Source organism: Phocoena sinus, chromosome 1 (genome assembly GCF_008692025.1).
Source record: "Phocoena sinus isolate mPhoSin1 chromosome 1, mPhoSin1.pri, whole genome shotgun sequence".
NCBI lineage: Eukaryota > Metazoa > Chordata > Mammalia > Artiodactyla > Phocoenidae > Phocoena > Phocoena sinus.
This window is the reverse complement of record NC_045763.1, coordinates 22,341,004-22,359,417: the sequence shown is the minus strand read 5'-3', so window position 1 is coordinate 22,359,417 and position 18,414 is coordinate 22,341,004. Positions and strand designations below refer to the sequence as shown.

General features: G+C 42.2%; 1 protein-coding gene across 9 annotated transcripts in view; it reads right to left on the bottom strand.

Moving 5' to 3' along the window:
- The window catches only part of PHACTR4 (phosphatase and actin regulator 4), a 103,170-nt gene extending 85,564 nt beyond the window's left edge, over nucleotides 1-17,606 (bottom strand). For 2 of the 9 annotated variants that reach the window (XM_032649467.1, XM_032649726.1), the window contains exon 1: nucleotides 17,493-17,594. The gene's annotated coding sequence lies outside the window, so the exon portion shown is untranslated. Of the gene's footprint in view, nucleotides 1-17,430 lie in introns of all 9 variants that reach the window. The other 7 variants (XM_032650065.1, XM_032649980.1, XM_032649555.1 and 4 more) reach the window with 6 other exon arrangements.
- Between the last annotated feature and the right edge of the window lie 808 nt (nucleotides 17,607-18,414).

The following is an 18,414-nucleotide window of genomic DNA, read 5'->3' as shown; positions in this document are numbered from 1 at the left end:
TTTCTTCTCCTATCTAATTTAAAAAACAATGCATAAAGCAATAACTATAAAACCATGTTAATGGGCTTTTAATATATAAATATATAATTTATATGAGAATAAAGCACCAAGAAGGGGAAAAGGAGTCAAGCTACACTGGAGAAATTTTTTTGTACACTACTGAAATTAAGTTGGTATTAATCTAAACTAGATTGTTTTAAGGTAAAATGTGAATTGTAATCCCCAGAGCAACCACTAAAACTAGCTGGGAAGTCAAATTAGTAGAGTGTTAACCTTCTAAGAACAAGTACAAAAGAAATTAGAAAATTGTCACTAATATGGGCAACAGTCATTAGAAACCTCAATACAGTGTGTTCATTTGTGTAAACAAAGCTCCATCCAACCTCTCATGCCAACAGATCTGAGGTTAGCACGTTTTTTTCATATGTACTTGGCACTGGATAAATATCTGGTAAACAAGTGAAAAAACTGAAAAAATTGAAAATCTGAAATGGTTAATGAAAGTAACAGGATTTACAGGCAGATTGAGAAGGGAGAATCAGTAGTACCCCAACTGTTAATCACATTATCACTAGATAATAGGGATGATGATCCTGGGTTAGCTGATGTAAAGTTTCAATTAAAACACCCCTGGGGGGTCGTCCCTGGTGGTCTAGTGGTAAAGAATGCGCCTTCCAATGCAGGGAACACTGGTTTGATCCCTGGTGGGGGAACAAAGATTCCACATGCCGCAGGGCAACTAAGCCCACGTGTGCCACAACCACTGAGCTCACGTACCTCAACGAGAGTCCATGTGCCGCAAACTACAGAGCCCATGCGCTCTGGAGCCTGCACGGCACACCTACAGAGCCCACATGCCATGGAGCCTGATGCCACAACTAGAGTGAGAAAACCCGTACACCACAACTAGAGAGAAACACGTGCACCACAACTAGAGAGAAGCCCGCATGCCACAACAAAAGATATCCCACATGCTGCAACTAAGACCCAACACAGCCAAGAACATAAATAAAAAACAAACAAACAAAAAACACCCCTGGGACTTCCCTGGTGGCCCAGTGGGTAAGACTCCATGCTCCCAATGCAGGGGGCCCAGGTTCGATCTCTGGTTGGGGAACTAGATCCTGCATGCATGCCACAACTAAGGAGTCTGCATGCCGCAACTAAGACCTGGCAAAGATAAAATAAAACAAACAAACACACCCCTGTCCTCAGAGAATCACAAACAGAAGGGTATCTTGCTGAAGAATCCTGTGTAGTCTTTGCAGAAAATGAGACTACTTTGTGTCTCCATCTAAATGAATGCATGTGCAAGACAGAAATATTCCCATGGCTTCTCTAACCGTCTACGTGCAGAAGATGCCCAAACCTATACATATGCTCAGTCCAGATCCCTCTCAAAAGCTCAGGATAAAATCCAAAGTACTTTCTTTTTTTTTAATTTTTAAATTTATTTTTTCTTTTTTGACCACACTGGGTCTTCGTTGCAATGTGCAGGCTCTTCGTTGCAGGCTTTTCTTTAGTTGTGGCACACAGGCTCAGTAGTTGTAGTGTGCAGGCTCTAGAGCATGCGGGCTCAGTAGTTGCGGTTCATGGCTTCTCTCTAGTTGCGGCACGCAGGTTTAGTTGCCCTGCGGCATGCGGGATCTTAGTTCCCCGACGAGGGATCGAACCCACGTCCCCTGCATTGGAAGGTGGATTCTTAACCACTGGACCACCAGGGAAGTCCCAAAGTACTTTCAACAGATGACCATGCTCACATACCCCCATCATGCTCAACTACGCTCTCCCTCCCTCGCTAAAACGTCAGGCAGGTGAGCCTCCTTGCTGTTCCTTGAATCTGCCAGGCATGCTCAAGGCCTTTACACTTGCTATTCACTCTGGAATGCTCATTCCCCAGATATTCATTCCTCAATTCCTTTAGTTCTTTGCTCAAGTGTTGCCTTCTTAGTGAAGCCTTCCTTTAACATCCTACTTAAAAAAAAAAAAAATTTATTTATTTATTTGGCTGCTTCAGGTCTTAGTTGCGGCATGCAGGATCTTCCTTGCAGCATGTGGGATCTTTCGTTGTGGTGCGTGGGCTTCTCTCTAGTTGTGGTGTGTGGGCTCCAGAGCGCGCGGCTCGGTAGTTGCAGTGCGCAGGTTCTCTAGTTGGGGCACGCGGCCTCAGTAGTTGGGGCACATGGGCTTAGTTGCCCCGCGGCATGTGGGATCTTAGTTCCCTGACCAGGGATCGAACCCGCGTCCCCTGCACTGGAAGGCAGATTCTTAATCACTGGACCACCAGGGAAGTCCCTATCATCCTACTTTAAATCGCAATCACCAGTATCACCCCATTCTACCCCTGCTTTATCTCTTTTCCCAGCTTTATATTTCAGAGAGCACTTATCTTCTACATATTGTATAAATTTACTTTTTAAATTGTGTTTATCATCTCCTCTCACTAAAATACAAGCTCTTTCAGGAAAAGTATTTTGCCTATTTTTGTTCACTGCTATATCTCTATTAACACCTAGAATAGTACCTGGAAAATAGTAAGTGCTCAATAACAAATATATTTTGAATGAATGAGCTCCAAATATATATATATATATATATATATATATACACACACACACACACAACTCACTAAACATCTCCACTTAGATATCCATAAACCTCCATTCAACATGCACAAAACAATTCATTATCTACCTCCCACTCATCCTTACTCCTTCCCCTTCCTGCAATTTCCTACCTTACCACCACCCACCTAGTTGCCCAAACCAGAAATCTCATCCTCCACATCATATGAGATATTTCCAAAACATATTTCATATCCATCTCTTCATCTCCACTGCCTGAAGACACAATAGAATCCAAAATAGTCTCACTGCCTCTGGACTTATTCCTCTTTAATCTAGGTACCACAGCTCCAGTAATTAATTGTTAAAGTGTTCCCTAAACTGGGGTCTATGCAACTCTTAGAGTCCTTGTTTTCTTCCTACTTCAACTGAGGTAGTCTCTTGCAGGAACCTCCTCTTCTTCCTGACCTCTAAACATTGCAGAGCTCCAGATTTGGCCCCTGAATCTCATCTCTTTACTATTTTCACTCTCTCCTTCCCTAGAACATCACTGGCATTTTGGCTGAGACAATTCTTTATTGAGTAATGTCCCATACATTGCAGGACATTTAGCAATCGTCACTTAGTATTCTTTACCCCAGCACATTAAGTGCCCATTGCCTCCTCAGTTACTATGACACCCAAAACCATCCCCCTAAATATCTAAATCCTCCTAGAGATGTAGTAACACCCCAAATATGAACCCTGACTAGTCATCTTATCCACTTCTATAGCTTTAAATACTATATATATATTGATGACTCCCAAATTCCTATTTCCAGATTGAATCTCTTCCTTGAACTTCAGACTGGTATATTCACAGTCTACACAATACTTTTACTTAGAAATCTAGTAAGTCTCTCAAACATGTTATACTTTAAAAACCAAACTCTTTGATTCCCGATTCCTGTTCCTCACCTGCCTTCGATAACTGGGGCAATAAGATATTATCACAAACAATTATGTACCACAAATGGACAACATAGAAGAAATGGACAAATCCCTAGAAATGTACAATCTCTCAAGACAGATTATCAGAAAGAAATAGAAAATATAAACAGACCAGTTACTAGTAATGCAACTGAGTCAGTGATTTTTTTTTTTTTTTTTTTTTTTTTTTTTTGTGGTATGCGGGCCTCTCACTGCTGTGGCCTCTCCCGTTGCGGAGCACAGGCTCCGGACGCGCAGGCTCAGCGGCCATGGCTCATGGGCCCAGCCGCTCCGCGGCATGTGGGATCTTCCCGGACCGGGGCACGAACCCGTGTCCCCTGCGTTGGCAGGCAGACTCTCAACCACTGCGCCACCAGGGAAGCCCATGAGTCAGTGATTTTAAAAAATTCCCAACAAACAAAAGTCCAGGACCAGAAGGCTTCACAGGTAAACTCTACCAAATGTTTAGAGAAGAGTTAATACCTACCCTTCTCAAACTATTCCAAACAATTGCTGAGGAAGAAATGCTTCCAAATTCATTCTATGAGGACAGCAACATCCTGATACCAAAACCAGACAAAGATAACACAAAAAAAGAAAATTACAGGCCAATATCACTGAACATAGATGCAAAAATTCTCAAAAGTATTAGCAAACCAAATTCAACAATACATTAAAAGGATCATATACCATGATCAAGTGGAATTTATCCCAGAATGCAGGATGGTTCAGTGTCTGCAAATCAATCAATGTGATGCATCACATTAACAAACTGAAGAATAAAAATCATCTCAATAGATGCAGAAAAAGTTTTTGACAAAATTCAACATCTGCTTATGATAAAAACTCTCCACAAAGCGGATGTAGAAGGAACGTACCTCAACATAATAAAGGCCAGTTTTGACTAGCCCACAGCTAACATCATACTTAACAGTGAAAAGCTGAAAGCATTTCCTCTAAGATCAGGAACAAGACAAGGATGCTCACTCTCACCGCTTTTATTCAACATAGACTGGAAGTCCGAGCCACAGCAATCAGACAAGAGATAGAAATAAAAGGAATCCAAATTGGAAAGGAAGAAGTAAAACTGTCCCTGTTTGCAGATGACATCATATTATACATAGAAAATCCTAAAGACACCAACAAAAAACTACCAGAACTCACCAGCAAATTCAGTAAAGTTGCAGGATACAAAATATACAGAAATCTGTTGCATTTCTTTACACTAGCAATGAAATATCAGAAAGAGAAATTAAGAAAGCAATCCCATTTACAGTAGTGACAAAAAGAGTAAAGTCCTAGGAATAAATCTAACTAAGGAGGTAAAAGACCTATACTTGAAATACTATAAGACCCTGATGAAAAACTGAAGACAACAAAAACAGATGGAAAGATACACCATGCTCATGGATTGGAAGAATTAATACTGTTAAAATGACCATACTACTCAAGGCAATCTACAGATTCAGTGCAATCCCTACCAAAATACCCATGGCATTTTTCACAGAACTGGAACAAATAATTCTAAAATTTGTATGGAAACAAAAGACCCTGAATAGCCAAAATTGTCTTGAGAAAGAAGAACAAAGCCACTGTTGTGGCCTCTCCCGTTGCGGAGCACAGGCTCCGGACGCGCAGGCTCAGCGGCCATGGCTCACGGGCCCAGCCGCTCCGTGGCATGTGGGATCTTCCCGGACCAGGGCACGAACCCGTGTCCCCTGCATCGGCAGGCGGACTCTCAACCACTGTGCCACGAGGGAAGCCCAGTAATATGTTTTTTATCAAACTAAAAAGCTGTTGCACAGCAAAGGAAACTATCAACAAAACGAAAATGCTGCCTACTGAGAGAAGATATTTGCAAACAAAATATTCTGTAAGAGATTAATATCCAAAATATACAAAGAACTCATACAACTCAACATCAAAAAAAAACTCGATTAAAAAATGGGCAGAGAAAAAAAAAAATGGGCAGAGGATCTCAATAGATATTTCTCCAAAGAAGACATATAGATGGCCAACAAGTACATGAAAAGATGTTCAACATCACTAATCATCAGGGAAATGCAAATCAAAATCACAATGAGACAGCACTTCACACCTGTCAGGATGGCTATTAACAAAAAGACAACAAATAACAAGTGTTGGCAAGGATATGGAGAAAAGGGAACCCTCATGCACTACTGGTGGGAATGTAAGTTGGTGCAGCCACTATGGAAAACAGTATGGAGATTCCTCAAAAAATTAAAAACAGAGCTACCATGTGATCCAGCAATTCCTACTCTTGGTTATTTATCCAAAGAAAACAAAAACACTAATTAGAAAAGATATATACACCCCTATGTTCGTTGCAGCATTATTTACAACAGCCAAGATATGGAAGCAACCTAAGTGCCCATCAATAGATGAATGGATAAAGAAGATGTGGTACACACACACACAGACACACACACACTCACACACTGGAATATTAATCACCTATAAAAAATAATGAGGGCTTCCCTGGTGGCACAGTGGTTGAGAGTCCGCCTGCTGGTGCAGGGGACACGGGTTCATGCCCCGGTCCGGGAAGATTCCACATGCCATGGAGCGGCTGGGCCTGTGAGCCATGTCCACTGAGTCTGCGCGTCTGGAGCCTGTGCTCCACAATGGGAGAGGCTACAACAGTGAGAGGCCCGCGTACCGCAAAAAAAATAAATAAAAATAAAATCTTGCCATTTGTGACAACGTGGTTGGGACAAGAGACTTTAATGAGAAGTGAAATAAGTCAAACAGAGAAAGATAAATAATATATGAGTTCACTTATATGAGGAATCTAAAAAGCAAAATAAAGGAACAAACAGAACAAAACAGACAGAATCATAGATACAGAGAACAAACAGGTGGTTGCCAGAAGGGAGGGAGGTGTGGGGAGGAGAGAAATAGGTAAGGAAGATTAAGAGGTAAAAATTTCCAGCTATAAAACAAATGAGTTATGGGTATGAAATGTACCATTGGGGAATACAGTCAATATAATTATGTAATATCTTCATATGGTGACAGACAGTAACTAGACTTATTGTGATCATTTTGAAATGTATAGAAATATCAAATCACTATGTTGTGTAACAGAAACATACTGTTATAGGTCAATTATACTTCAAAAAATAAACAAACAAACTCACAGAAAAAGAGATCAGATTTGTGGTTACCAGAGGCTGGGGTAGTGGGTGGGGGGGGGGGGTCTGGTTGTAGTCAGTCAAAAGGTACAAACTTCTAGTTGTAAGATAAATAAGTACTAGGGATGTGACATAAAACGTGATAAATATTGTTAACACTGCTCTATGTTATATATGAAAGTTGTTAAGAGTACACCCTAAGAGTTCTTATCACAAGGAAAAAGATTTTTTTCCTTTTCTTTACTTTTGTATCCACATGTGATGATGGATGTTCACTAAACTTACGGAGGTAATCATTTCATGATGTATTTAAGTCAAATCATTATACAGTATGCCTAACACTTAATACAGTGCTATATGTCAATTATATCTCAATAAAACTGGAAGAAAAAACAAAACAGATAAAACCTCATGTTCTGGACTTCCCTGGTGGTGCAGTGGTTAAGAATCCGCCTGTCAATTTTTCACAGAACTAGAACAAAAAATTTCACAATTTGTATGGAAACACAAAAGACCCCGAATAGCCAAAGCAATCTTGAGAAAGAAAAACGGAGCTGGAGGAATCAGGCTCCCTGACTTCAGACTATACTACAAAGCTACAGTAATCAAGCCAGTATGGTACTGGCACAAAAACAGAAATATAGATCAATGGAATAGGATAGAAAGCCCAGAGATAAACCCACGCACATATGGTAACCTTATCTTTGATAAAGGAGGCAAGAATATACAATGGAGAAAAGATACCCTCTTCAATAAGTGGTGCTGGGAAAACTGGACAGGTACATGTAAAAGAATGAAATGAGAACACTCCCTAACACCATACACAAAAATAAACTCAAAATGGATTAAAGACCTAAATGTAAGGCCAGACACTATAAAACTCTTATTAGAGGAAAACATAGGCAGAACACTCTATGACATAAATGACAGCAAGATCCTTTTTGACCCACCTCCTAGAGAAATGGAAATAAAAACAAGCATAAACAAATGGGACCTAATGAAACTTCAAAGCTTTTGCACAGCAAAGGAAACCATAAACAAGACAAAAAGACAACCCTCAGAATGGGAGAAAATATTTGCAAATGAAGCAACTGACAAAGGATTAATCTCCAAAATTTACAAACAGCTCATGCAACTCAATATTAAAAAAACAAACAACCCAATCCAAAAATGTGCAAAAGACCTAAATAGACATTTCTCCAAAGAAGATATACAGATTGCCAACAAACACATGAAAGAATGCTCAACATCATTAATCATTAGAGAAATGCAAATCAAAACTACAATGAGATATCATCTCACACTGGTCAGAATGCCCATCATCAAAAAATCCACAAACAATAAATGCTGGAGAGGGTGTGGAGAAAAGGGAACCCTCTTGCACTGGTGGTGGGAATGTAAATTGATACAGCCACTGTGGAGAACAGTATGGAGGTTCCTTAAAAAACTAAAAATAGGGGCTTCCCTGGTGGTGCAGTGGTTGAGAGTCCGCCTGCCAATGCAGGGGACATGAGTTTCTGCCCTGGTCCGGGAGGATCCCACATGCCGCGGAGCGGCTGGGCCCGTGAGCCATGGCTGCTGAGCCTGTGCGTCTGGAACCTGTGCTCCACAACGGGAGGGCCACGGCAGTGAGAGGCCCACGTACCGCCAAAAAAAAAAAAAAAACAAACCAACAAAAAGACTAAAAACAGAACTACCATATGACCCAGCAATCCCACTACTGGGCATATACCCTAAGAAAACCATAATTCAAAAAGACACATGCACCCCAATGTTCACTGCAGCACTGTTTACATTAGCCAGGTCATGGAAGCAACCTAAATGCCCATCAACAGCAAATGGATAAAGAAGACGTAGTACATTATATACAAAGGAATATTACTCAGCCATAAAAAGGAACGATACTGGGTCATTTGGTGAGATGTGGATGGATCTAGAGACTGTCATACAGAGTGAAGTAAGTCAGAAAGAGAAAAACAAATATCATATATTAATGCATATATGTGGAACCTAGAAAAATGGTACAGATGAACCAGTTTGCAGGGCAGAAATTGAGACACAGATGCAGAGAACAAATGTATGGACACCAAGGGGGGAAAGCAGCGGGGTGGTGGTGGTGTTGGTGTGATGAATTGGGAGATTGGGATTGACATGTATACACTGATGTGTATAAAATGGATGACTAATAAGAACCTGCTGTATAAAAAAATAAATAAAATAAAATTCAAAAATTAAAAAAAACAAACGTTTTTCCCACACCTCAAAATTAATTTTTCAAAAAAAAAGAAAAAAGAATGGGAGAAACAGAAGTTGAGAAATTAATATTTGCTCCACCTATGGAGAAACAATTTTCTAATGATGGAAGAAATTACAAAGGAACCAGTGAAGAGCTATGGCATGAAATATTTAGATTTCTGTACAAAACAAAACAAAAATAAAAATGAATATCTCATGGACTTCCCTGGTGGCACAGTGGTTGAGAATCCGCTTGCCAATGCAGGGGACATGGGTTTGAGCCGTGGTCTGGGAAGATCCCACATGCCAAGGAGCAACTAAGCCCATGTGCCACAACTACTGAGCCTGCGCTCTAGAGCCCGTGAGCCACAACTACTGAGCCCAAGTGCCACAGCTACTGAAGCCCGTGTGCCTAGAGCCTGTGCATCGCAACAAGAGAAGCCACCACAATAAGAAGCCTGCGCACCGCAACGAAGAGTAGCTCCCGCTCGCCACAAACTAGAGCAAGCCTGTGTGCAGCAATGAAGACCCAACGCAGCCAAAAATAAATTAATTAATTAATTAAAAAAAAAAAACAGTCAACAAGGACCTACTGTATAGCACAGGGAACTATACTCAATATTATGTAATAACTTATAAGGTAAAGGAATCGGAAAAAGGATATATATGCTATACATCTGACATGAGATATTTTAAATCAACTCTATTTTAATAAAAAAAAGATTTTTTAAAGAAGTAAAATAAAGGCGTTCCCTGCTGGCCTAGTGGTTAGGATTCCGGGCTTTCACTACCGTGGCCCAGGTTCAACCCCTGGTCGGGGAACTCCCACAAGCTGTGCCACAAGCTGTGCGGCGTGGCCAAAATAAATAAATGAAATGAAATGAAAAAAATAAATAAAATATTTTAAAAATCAAGTACTATGTAAATGTTCATACCTGGTGATCCAGTAATTTCATTTTTTAAATTTATTTTTTATTGATGTGTAATTGAATTACAGCGTTGTGTTAATTACTGCTGTACAGAAAAGTGACTCAGTTATACATATATATACATTCTTTTTCACATCCTTTTCCATTATGGCTTATCACAGGATATTGAATATGGCAGTAATTTCATTACAAAAAAAAGTTACATGTACAGAGACCTATGTGGAAATATTATTCACAATAGTTAAATAAATTGAAGCCAACAATATAGGAATCCTTTGTTCAGTTGTTCTTTAATTTTTTTTTTTTTTAAATTTGGCTGCGCTGTGTGGCTTGCCAGATCTTAGTTCCTGGACCAGGAACTGAACCTGGGCCTACTGCAGTGAAAGCACCAAGTCCTGACAACTGGACCGCCAGGGAATTTCCCTTAGTTCAGTTTATTTTCATAAACAGGCACTGATTAGTGGGGAGAATAAAGAGGTAAATAAGCTACAGAGGGAAAAGTGCCCTGCAAAGACATGGACAAAGTGCTCTGGGATCACTCAAGGTAAGGATGAATCATTAACCTTTTAAGCCAGTTTTTGACACTGTATTTCCAACCTAAGTGCAAAGAAGAGAACAGGTAGCTGGGTAGATAGAATCAAGTACGTTGGTTATCTGCTAGATATCTGCAGGGTCAAGGCGGGCTAAGACAGTTCTCTATAAGAGATTTTGTTGAGTTCCATCAGAATTAGCCATGCACAAAGGAAACAAACAAATGAAGCAATGTACTTAAGTTCTGTGAGATAATCATAAAATTGTTATCTACCCTTAAATAAAATACAGTCAACAACTATTTAAAAAATATTCCTGGAAATTTGGCTAACAAGTTCACATTTGAGAGAATAAATGCAGAGAATCTTTAACAATGGAGGGTTTTTATTTTAAGTCACAGATATGATTCAAGATTTGATTTTAATGTATACCTGAAAAAACATCCAGCAACATCATATACTACATACAAATTTCTAAATTCAGTGCACTGATAGTACATACCCTGAGATGTTTCCCTTACCACTCAGTACCCTGGAAGTGAAGGATGCACTTTAAACCAGTTCTCACTCCCTTGTACAGCACTGATCACAGTACTAATCCCTTTTTCTTTGCCAGGTATAATCATATCTTTTCTCATATTTACTAAACACTATACGGTTTACAAAGACTCTCATATACATTATCCCATCTGACACTTTTGAAGAAATAGTTACTAACTCTGTTTTATAAATGAGGAAACTTAAAGTTCAAGAAGGTCAGCTGACTTGGATAGTCACAGCTAAGAAGTGATGGAGCTGGAACTAGAACGCAGGTTTTCAGACTCCAAAGGTAGTAAATACATTGTATTGAGTAACTATGTCAGAACTTTCAGATTGTCAAAACAAACACCTGGTGCTTTTAACACAATAGAGAAGTTCAACTGAAAACCAAGCTTGAATCTGAAAGCTGTATGGTTTCAATCATCTCTTCCCTAAAAATCAGTCACTAAACACACTTCCTCTCCTAAACTCCTCGGAATACCATAAAAATCCTAGAATTTGAGAAATCAACTAAACCAGACCCTTTTGGAGATGAGAAAACTGAAGCATAAGACTTGTGACTTGCTCCGAGCCTCCCATTACAACATAGTTTGTCTTTTTCTAAGGCCCACATCAACAGTACTGTATTCAAGAAATGTCTGAGAATGGAGGAGACAGAATGGATGGCCGACTGGCTAATTTGTCTGACCTTGGTGGGGCCCTAACTGAGGTTCAGCAGCCCTTTTGCTCATCTCTGGTGGGCTCCCTTATATTTTCCATGACTGCTATTCCAAACTTTTAACACTCTCTGAAGTCCTCTAGCCCACTCTATTCTTTGATCATTCTGCAGATAACTTAACTCATTCATTCAGAAAGAAAGATTTTAAACAAAGAAGTCATCAGGCATTAACAGACCCTACAAGGCAGAAATTATTATTCTAAACTTTGAAGTCAAAATATATCTGGGTTCCAGATCTCTTCAATTACTTAAAGGTGCCTTTGGGAAATTTAATCTCTCTGAGCCATACCTCCTTCAGCTGTGAAATGGGAATGCCCACCCAATCTACAGAATTTTTGTAAAATTAAATGAAACAGCACATAGAAAAGTACCTAGGTCAGTGTCTGGGTACAAAATAGGCTGTTGGTAACTTACTCCAATTTCAATGTCCACCTCCGTCACTTCAAATATATCTTCTCCCATCCTTTCTTCATGTTTCATTTTCAAGGCTCACCTCTCTATGAGCTTTGATTTTATTTCCTCCCAATGTTTCTCTATTATCTTCCTTTTCTTTTGCGCAGATCTTCAATATCTAGCTCTCCGCTGGCTGGCTCCTTTTCCTTTACCTTCAAACATGTCAAATCTCTCCCATTTTTTAAAATCAAAACAAAATCAGAAAAAGGCCCTCAATCCTGCCTCCTTTTTAGCACTTACTCTAAATATGCTCCTAAACCCTCTAAGATAGCAAGCAATTACCTCAAAACAGATCAGCTTATGTCAATTTCCTGCTTAAAAACTTTTGATGGTTTAGCAATTCCTTAATCATAAAGCCTGAAGTCTTCTTTTGGCTGTGCCACCACACAGCTTGCGGGATCTTAGTTCCCCGACAAGGGACTGAACCCAGGCCACAGCAGTGAAAGTGCCGACTGCTAACCACTGGACTGCCAGGGAATTCCCATAGCCTGAAGTCTTTAACAAGCATCCTGAATCCTTCTCAGCACCCAGCCATCGATCTTTCCTTTCACCGGCCATTGCACTTTTCAACTTCTCAGCCCCACTGGTCCAGAGATCCCTAAGTATTCCATAACTTTCTAGAATGATATGTATATGTTTCCTTTCTTAAAAAATATTTAATTATGTATTTATTTATTTGGCTGCACCGGTCTTAGTTGTGGATGTGAGATCTTTTAGTTGCGGCATGTGGGATCTTTAGTTGTGGCACGTAGGCTTTTAGTTGCGGCATGCAGGATCTAGTTCCCTGACCAGGGATTGAACCCAGGCCCCATGCATTGGGAGTGCGGAGTCTTAACCACTGGACCACCAGGGAAGTCCCAGCATATGTCTCCTTATATGCAGTTTTCTGGGGTGAAAATCTATTGCTATTCTCAAATTTTCTAGAGGGGGTACCTGAACCAAAAAATGTAAAAACCCACTGCAATATCCTCTAGCCACACCAGACACACACCTTATACTTCAGCATCTCCATTCCTATGCTCAAATTGCCCCCTCTGGCTGGAATAACCTTAATAGTAACTGTTCTTATTAATCCCTCAAGAACAAGCTCCAAAATCACTTCCTCTGTAATGCCTTCCTTCACTGTCTACCAAAACAGAATCATTCAGTCCCTTACCTATAGTATAACACATCCCTATTTAATACTCACCAGACTACTAGGTGTTGTAATGTTGTAAGCTTTAAGGCGGGAGCTATATACCTTCACATCTTTGTACCGCCAGAACATAACCCAGGTCCTAGCACATGATGGGCAAAACAAAAAAATCTGCTGAACAATTTTGGCACTCAACTGCTCCTGCCCACTTCTGTTACTCATTCACTCATTCACCAAACATTTATAAAGTTCCAATGAAATACCTGGAACTGTGTGCCAAGCAGTAAGGATGTAGACTAGGGCATGGTCCCTGACATTAAGGTAGTTAACTGTGACAATATAGAATAATAATGGTCTCATTTGATAAGTGCTATTTAAAAAGGTCTACATGAAGGGCTATGATAGCCCATGTGAAGATGTGACTAACACTCACAGAAGGTTTAACAATGGGACATCAGACTCTCTCAGAACAGAGAATGCAACTACTCTGTCTTTCTTTTTTTTTAAATTAATTATTTGTTTGTTTTTTATTTTTGGCTGTGTTAGGTCTTCGTTGCTGTGCACGGGCTTTCTCTAGTAGTGGCGAGCAGGGGCCACTCTTCGCTGCAGTGCGCAGACCCTTCATTGTTGTGGCTTCTCTTGTTGCAGAGCACGGGCTCTAGGCCTGCGGGCTTCAGTAATTGTGGCACGCAGGCTCAGTAGTTGTGGCTCGCGGGCTCTAGAGCGCAGGCTCAGTAGTTGTTGTGCACGGGCCTAGTTGCTCCACAGCATGTGGGATCCTCCAGGGCCAGGGCTCAAACCCGTGTCCCCTGCATTGGCAGGCGGATTCTTAACCACTGCGCCACCAGGGAAGCCTTATCTTTCTTTATAAACAACCTTTCCCCAATGTTCCTTTTCCTTTTCTAATAGCAGTAACAATAACTTACCACAGGAATGTGAAGGGTACAGTGCAACCAAATTTTTATCCTACTCGATTCTGGAAACAATTCCACAAGCTAGGTAGAGCAGGAATCATTACACCCATGTTAAAGATGAGAAAACTCAAGTTCAAAGAGCTTACTGATCAAAATTGCACAGTAAATAAGAGGGGATTTATTTAGTACTTATTTACAGTGTAACTCCTCCCTTTCAAACCTAATCAGTTTGTAAGCCCCAGAGAAAAAAGACTTGTTCTCACTGCTTTGTCCTCAGAGTCTACAAAGGTGCTTAAAACACAACAGGTGGGGTTTGCCTGGTGGCTCAGTGGTTAAGAATCCGCCTGCCAATGCAGGGGACACAGGTCCGAGCCCTGGTCCGGCAAGATCCCACATGCCGCGGAGCAACTAAGCCCGTGCGCGCCACTACTGAGCCTGCGGTCTAGGGCCCGCGAGCTACAGCTACTGAAGCCTGCGTGCCTAGAGCCTGTGCTCTGCAACAAGAGAAGCCACTGCAATGAGTATAGCTTGTGCATGACAAGGAAGAGTAGCCCCCGCTCAACACAACTAGAGAAAGCCCCGACGCAGCCATAGACAAATAAATAAATAACTTCCCTTCTTAAAAAAAAAAAAAACACAACAGGCTTTCAATAAATATTTGACTGAATTGATTTGAAAATACAGCAGACCAACAGCAAAAAACACAAAGGAAAAAAGCTCCTTCCCATTATGATGGCATAATAAAAGATTTAAAACAGGCTTCTACTAGTTAGAAAGGCTATACTAACTGTATTGACTCAATTCCACTGGCATGTAATGCATTTTACCTAAGAAGAATTTAAGTAAGGGAGATGAAGTAGGTTTTTATTTCTGATGTCACATTCATGGCATGTACTGACATAAACCCAGGCTTAAACTGTAAGTTTGAAACTGATCAAAAGTTTTTATTAAAAGCAAAAACTAAGAAAGCATTTTCTTGAGTTTTGACTCCCTGGCTAGAAAAATGTCTGAATATCAGTTCCTTCTGTTATTTTCAGCAGCTGACGCTGCTGTATATACGTTCTCCAATATATTTCTTATTATACCTTTAAGCAAAGATTAAACCCTTTTAGTAAATAAAACTTTCAATAACCATTAGTCAAAACCACAGCCCAATAACTCACCACCCTTCCCCACCTCCAGGGCTCCATAAAGTTGCCATTCTGCCTGGGCACAAGGTAACACAGCATACCATAAGACAAGGTGACGGAACCAATGTTCAGTATGGCAATTGTCTGTGGTCCTAGAAAGTCCAGTTCCTTATAAATCAGGAGCTCTGACTGAAAATATTTCCATATTTTTCTCCAATATTTAAATTTCAGTGAATCACAAGCTGTTGATAGTGTTATGATAAATAACTGCAATAGGCGTGAGGTAACGGATAGAGCCCTGGATTTGGAATACGGTTTACTCTACTATTTCCTATCCAGGTTAACTGTGTGACCCCCGGCAAGTCAGTTAACATTTCAGAGGCTGTCAATTTAACATTTTACAGCTGTAAAATGAGAGAACCACCACCTCACAGAACTGCAGTGAAAATTCAATTATATAACATATATGAACAGTTTTCAAAAATAGCACTGTGGGAATTCCCTGGTGGTCTAGTGGTTAGGACTGCATACTTCCACTGCAGGGGGCACGGGTTCAATTCCTGATCGGGGAACTAAGATCCCTCAAGCTGGGGAGGGAGACCACAAAAAGCACCGATAGCACTATCATCCCTACACAATATTACTAACACAATCAGAGATTCTCAGAGTAAATCACTTGCATTAAGAGCTATCAAACAAAGTAATAAAGTACAAAGGGTTTTATTTGCCTACGTGACTAGGGTGGGAATTTTACCTATATAACTTCAATAACCTTCCCTGATTCATGTAAAGGGATCCTGGTTGTCCTCATTTCAGAGACTTGAAAGACTAACGTATTTTTCAAGAGGAGTATCTGCAATGGCTTTTATTTATTTTTTTTTTTTATGCGTTACGCGGGCCTCTCACTGTTGTGGCCTCTCCCGTTGCGGAGGACAGGCTCCGGACGCGCAGGCTCAGCGGCCATGGCTCACGGGCCCAGCCGCTCCGCGGCATGTGGGATCTTCCCGGACCGGGGCACGAACCCGTGTCCCCTGCATCGGCAGGAGGACTCTCAACCACTGCGCCACCAGGGAAGCCCTGGCTTTTATTTTAAAAGCTTTACCTTAAGCTGAACCTAGTCTTCCAACGGGACATACAAAAAGATACCACTAACAAAATGTGATCAAACCCACAAAATTCACCAGTTGCAGTAAGGATCTACTACCTCTCCTCCCTCAAACTGGCTTGATTTCGATTACTTCTGTAGCTTTCTAGAAGCCACTAGGTTTCTGGTTTCTTTATAAAGCAGATCCTTCTATTAATGGACATTTGCTTTCAACTCTGCGTTTTCAGCAGAAGTGAAAATGGATTTGAGGGGAATACAGGGCGTGGAACTGGGCGGCTGGATGAAGTACTGTGGTCTTTTTCTGCGTGCAATGGATGAAGAGGCTGCTCGCTGCCCTATAAATCACTTTCTCTCCTCCGAGATTCTAGCGGTATGTGAATTACCATTCTGACCATCCGCACCGGTTCTGATTCCTCGATCACAGCAGCGACCCATACGGACTTCGAAGCAAATTCGATCCCTTCCCGGTTTCCTGGGGAGGGGGGCTCACTTCTTTCCCATAGGCCCATCCCCCCTCCAGAAAAATGCCTGGAGATTAGTGCCCTGAAGCCAACCGGGACTGACGTTTAAGAGTTGGACAATAACCTCGAGGTTTCGATAGAAATCCCGTCCGCCTCGCCTTGGCTCCGAAACCTCCGATCTGCCCAGCTGGGATGCAGAGGTATGAGGGAAGACAGGTTTGAAAAGTGGACTTTGACCCGATCTAGTTATCGTAACCGGATCCCCTGTCAGGGACCGGCTCCTGTCAGGGACTGGCCCGGCGGGCTCCCCCGAGGAGGCGACTTCACGCCCGGGCACAAAGGGGCGCAAAGCAGCAGAGACAAAAGGGCCCAGCCAAGTCGCGGTGGGCGGAGAGGGCGAGCCCGAGCGGGGCGCGCCGCAGGCGGAGAAGCCTAGGCGGACGGTTGTGGGAGGGCCGAGGAGGAGGCGGCGGCCACCGCCCGCCCCGCCCTGGCTCGAAGCGACCACGGCCCGGCCGTTACCCCGGCCCGGCCGTTACCCCGGCCCGCACCGCCACCCTCTCGCGGAGCTGAAAGCGTGGCCCGAGCCTACCAGGCGCCCGCAGCCCGACTCCGTGCACTTTCCGCTCACTTTCACTTGCTTGCCGAACTCACCCGGGGCGTCGCCGCCGCCTCCTCAGCCTCCACAGTGGTTTCCCCCGGAAATCCTACCTGGCCTGCCGGCCGCCAGGCTGCAGCCAGAGACTTCGGCCCCCGGGGACGGGGGGGGCGGGGGGGGGGGGAAGGGAGCCGGCGGGACAGTGAGGGGTAGGAAGTGCCGCCGCGGGGGCTCATGGGACTTGTAGTTCCAGGAGGAGCCAGCTGTGCCGCGGGCCGGACAAAATGGCGGGAACCTCTCGCCCTTAGTTCTGGGCGGTCGGCCCCACACGGCCTCTCTGGGCATGCGCCGCCCCTTCTTGTAAAAGAGCTTGGGCATCTTTCCTGCTATGCAGAAGGTCAAAGGTCTTTGGACTTGGGAGGACAGAGTTCAATGCTGGGTTTCAGGGAGTGCCTAAGGAGGGAGCTGATGAAGGTGTGGTGTTATAGAAATCTGTGCCCAGTCCCTGTCTGGCTAAAGTTCAGTTATAATCTCCGCAAAGGAAAAAGCTATTGAGGGCCAGTTACTGAAGTGCAGTAAACTTAGAAGCAAGTTACCCTCAATTTTGTACATAAGGAAGAAACCCAGGAATCATTTTTATCTCCTTCAGCCTATTAAGTCCAGTCATTTTACATCCCAGTTCCTTACCAGTTTTTCCACTACCACCTTTCCAAGGGGAGGTACCATCACCTTTCCAAGTTTCTCTAGTTTCAGGCCTCCAGGCAGTCACCCCCCAAACACCTTCCTTCCCGCTGCCAGAGGATCTTTCCAAATGCCAAACACATTGTGTCACAACCCAAGTTAGACCTAAGTGTAAAACCTAAAGCTACAAAACTTTTAGAGGAAAACACAGGAGGAAATCCATGTGACTTTCAAACACACAATCCATAAAGGAGAAAAACTGATAAGCTGCACATCATCAAAATTAACACTTTTGCT